The sequence below is a fragment of the Silene latifolia genome, chromosome Y, assembly GCF_048544455.1.
Source record: "Silene latifolia isolate original U9 population chromosome Y, ASM4854445v1, whole genome shotgun sequence".
NCBI classification, from domain to species: domain Eukaryota; kingdom Viridiplantae; phylum Streptophyta; class Magnoliopsida; order Caryophyllales; family Caryophyllaceae; genus Silene; species Silene latifolia.
In genome coordinates, this window is record NC_133538.1 from 419,945,083 (window position 1) to 419,949,339 (window position 4,257).

The 4,257-nt window shown below is 42.0% G+C and overlaps 1 non-coding gene across 1 annotated transcript; it reads right to left on the reverse strand.

Annotated features, from left to right (window-relative positions):
- Positions 1–202: 202 nt before the first annotated feature.
- LOC141636591 (small nucleolar RNA R71) lies at positions 203–309 on the reverse strand. The gene has a single exon (XR_012541197.1). It is a non-coding gene; the product is annotated as a small nucleolar RNA R71 (small nucleolar RNA).
- Between the last annotated feature and the right edge of the window lie 3,948 nt (positions 310–4,257).

Genomic DNA, 4,257 nt, shown 5'->3' on the forward strand with positions numbered 1-4,257 from the left:
CATTCATTGATTATTGTTGCTCCATACCCCCACCAACCGGTGTGACCCAGGACCAGGTGAAAGAAACTATGTTCATATTCTCCTTTGTGATGCTGCAAGGGAGTGGTACCGAGACCTGGATCGAGCTGCTAATGGGATCACGGACTGGAATTCGCTGGCCTTAGCATTCTACAAGAAATATTTCTCTTCCTCGAAGACCAATGCCATTAGAGCTCAGATCACGAGCTTTAAACAGGGTCCTGATGAGAATTTTCATGAGGCATGGGTCCGTTTCAAGAAGCTGGTGCGAACTATTCCGCACCATGGGTTTGAGAAGTGGAGCCTATGCAATCAATTTTATAATGGGCTTTATGACGATCAGAGGGCTATCCTGGATGCGGCAAAAATGGCGATTCCGGAGAATGTTGGAAAAACTAAGGGGTGGAAAATTATTGATGATTTGGCCACCCACAAACCTGAGTATGGAAATTCCAGGGGAAATCAAAGGAGAAGTACTGAATCCCCTTCTGTAGCTGCATTAGAGGCTCTTACGGCGAGATTTGATAAGTACGAGTTGGGAGGAGCTTCAAAAGGAGGGATCTATCATGTGAATGCTGTTTCAGACGGTCCTTTCGTCTGCAAGAGATGTGGAGGAGAAGGACATGTTTTAGACAATCTAGATTTCCTATGAGTCTTGTGCTGCTTTTCAACATTATAGGCAGACAAATACTTATTTTGAGCCGAATGTCCATCCGAACTTGAGGTGGAGTAGCCAAAATGTCCTAAATCCGACTCCCCCTCCACAAAGAAGAAGATCGCCGAGAATTATGTGCCCCCTCATAAGCAAAGAGCAGCCATATCAAAAGCCTCCGTATGTTCCACAAAGCCAGTCCCAAGGTTCCGAATTTGCCGAGTTGGAAAATTTGTTCTTTGAAAGAGTCTCAAGCTAGAGAGGCCGGGATGAAGATGTTAGAGAGCCAAATCGCTCAATTGGCTAGCAAGAGTGCAACTCGAGCTCCGGGACATTTACCATCGCAGACGGATCCGAAGGAGACCCTTAATGCTATTACTTTGAGGAGTGGGTCCACCCTTGAGGGGCCCGCTATGGTCGAGGAAGCTACTGGAAAGGATGAGGCGGAACCAAACAAGAAGAAGGCTGTAACGAATAATGGCAAGAAAAAGACGATCAACAGGTATGTCAGTCGATCGACTGACATACCCAGTCGATCGACCATTCCGCGAAGTGACACAACTATTGTTCCTGTAGAAGTTATTTGATCGACTGACATGCATGGTCGATCGACTGACAGCGCTGCTGATATTGAGTCTTTTCGTCCTCCAATGCCAAATAACTTGAGGGACCACTTGTTTCGGGGTACGACTACTCCAAAAATATTGAGGCAAGACCCAAATGCTGATGGGTCAGTCCCAGTTCCAAAGTATGACCCGATGACGATTAATGGTTCATTTTTGAGACGGTCTGAAGAAGGGTCAAGCTACAACAAAGAGAAGGTAGTGGATTTTCAGCCTAAATCCACCGATGCCGGTATGAGAGACTTAGAGGAGAGGGCTAAGTTGCTTCTTTCAGCCCCCTATCCAGAGAGATTGGTGCCGACAAAGGAACAGGTATCGTTTAACAAATTTGAAAATGTTATTCGTAGCTTAAACGTACAAGTTCCTTTTCTTGAATTAGTTAATCAAGTGCCTGCTTACATGAAATTTATGAAGCAACTTTTTGTCTAAAAAGAAGTCACTTGAAACTGTGCAATCTATCACACTAACGTAGGAGTCATGTTCTTATTTGACCCACACTGCACCTCATAAGCTAGAAGACCCAGGTAGTTTTTCAGTCCCCTGTAGTATTGGCACCTTTTCTATTGAGAAGGCCTTGTGTGAACTAGGAGCCAGTATTAGTATAATGCCCATGAGCCTTGCTAGGAAGTTGAAATTGACTAGGTTTGCAGTTACCAACATGATAGTACAGATGGCTGATCGTTCTGCGGTCGAGCCTATAGGAGTCTTAGAAGACATTCCCGTGCAAATAGGGAAGTTCTTTTTCCCTTTTGACTTCGTTGTACTAGATATGCCCGAGGATGCTCACATTCCTATCATATTGGGTAGACCATTTCTGCACACTGCTGGTGCAGTTATAGATGTTGGTTCAGGGACATTGACTTTTAAGATAGGGAAACACTCCATTGTCTTTGCCCAGACAGCTAAGAAGAAAGACTCCATGTGGCCCGTCACTTGTAATACGGTTTCTGAAAAGAAATCTTATTTTGTGCTTTCTGATATGCCTGCCTCTATGCCTATTTCTGTTATAACACCTCCACCCTAGATTGGGAGCAAATTGGAGGAAGATTCTTCTGTTTTGGATATTGCAGGAGCTGGTTTGGGGAAGGAAGGGCCGCATGTTTCTCCAGCTGTGAAGGAGCCAATCGTTCAAAAAGGCGGCCTAGGATGTCTTAGCTATGGCACTGATGAGGAGCCTGATGAGGAGCCAGTCAAAGTGACAGAGTCCGATTTGGACTTTGATGAGCCAGAGGAGGTCATTGCTTGGGAAGATGTTGAAGCTGTTGATCCGTTGAGCTTTGCGGATGTTGGAGTTGAGAAGAGTGCAGCTGAAGAGATGAGCACGGTAGAGGCTACCTCTTGTACCTAGAAGCCGAGCAAGTGGGCCATTCCGTGGCCGTTCTTGATCAACTATTAGTTGATCGAATACATTATAAAACGTTTTATTGCTTTCGTTAAACTTTCTCTTTTATTGCTTTTGTGTGCGCGAGACTTCGCATTTTAATAAGTTTGCTTAGGATTTTAAACACTTTAGACTGTTACTTTGGGTTTAGCGCAATTTTGGGCGCGTTTTTATGTGTATTTGCAGGTTTATAGACAATGTTGGCTCAATTTATTGAGCTAATTCGAAGAAATCAGAACTTACAGCAGGTTTTCCAGTCGATCGACTGCCTCCTATGGTCGATCGACTGAGTTGCGACTTCCAGGAGCTTCTATTCCTGTTCACTCAGGTCGATCGACTGGGTGATGTGGTCGATCGACCATGTTCGCTGCTGTACCTGTTTTCGATCATTCCCCTGCTGTGTTTGTCGATTTGCGGAGTTTAGGGAGTCTTTTCTCCACTTTATTCTCCGACTTATTTCTGTTTTCTTCCGTTTCTTTATTTTACACATAATTTTGCGTTTCATAAATTATTTTCTCGGATTACGCGCGGTATTTTGTTTCTTTTCAGGTACTTATGATAGCACTGCTGGCTACTGAAACCTCCTAGCTCACGCTGGTTTGGGGAGGTTTCCTTTTGCTGCGCTTAAAGTCTTGTGAGTTTCCGAGTTCTTACTTCCTGTCCTTGTTTAGTTAATTTATCACAAATTCCCGTTTTCCTTTTATTTCATTACATGATTTTGCACAATGGGGACATTGTGTGATTTGGTTTGGGGAAGGGTTTTGCGTTGCATTTCATTTGCTTGCATTCACGTTTTTATTTTTGTCTTGCATTGTTGTTTATTTTCTCTTATATATACAGAAAATTCAAAAAAAATTGAAAATTTTCAAAAATTCAAAAAAATTCACGTTTATTTTAGCATATAGGTCGAGTCGGAACGGTAGTATTTCAATGACGACATTGCATTTTCAGCTATTTTATGCCTAAGCCGTGCTTAATTGACATGTTATTAGTAGAATCATATGCATTATCTACGAGTTTTCGTTAAACTCTTGCTGAACTTGAGACTTGACTTAGATTTTTGGCAAACTACATCATTTTCTGAGATTTAGAGCCTATAACTGGTGTCATTCATGACCAGTTTATCTAGGATTGTGAGTAGTTACTCCTTATGAGACATGTTACATCAATGTGCATAAATATAAACTTAATCTGCTTAATACATGTATGCATTCGGTTTGTGGTTAGTTGACACATGTGGAAGAGGTCACCCCTTAATTCATTTTGCCCATAAGCTTCACATTGCCAAAAATAGCCTTTTTGTCCCGTTAACCACATTCTACATATAGCCTGCCCTTGTTAAGCTAGTAGTTTATGTTCTTGGGATTGTTACTTTATTTTTGGTAGCTAATTCTCATTTTGAGATAATGTTGGGAAGATGAAAAAGGAAGGAAAGAAAGAAAAAAAATAGAATTGAAAAAAAAAAAAAAGAAAGATGATTCGAAAAAGAAAAAAAACGCATGCTGTACTGTAAAGGGTGGTCGATCGACTACCCATCTTGGTCGATCGACTGAAACCCGAGAAAAAGAGAAAAATCAAAATCA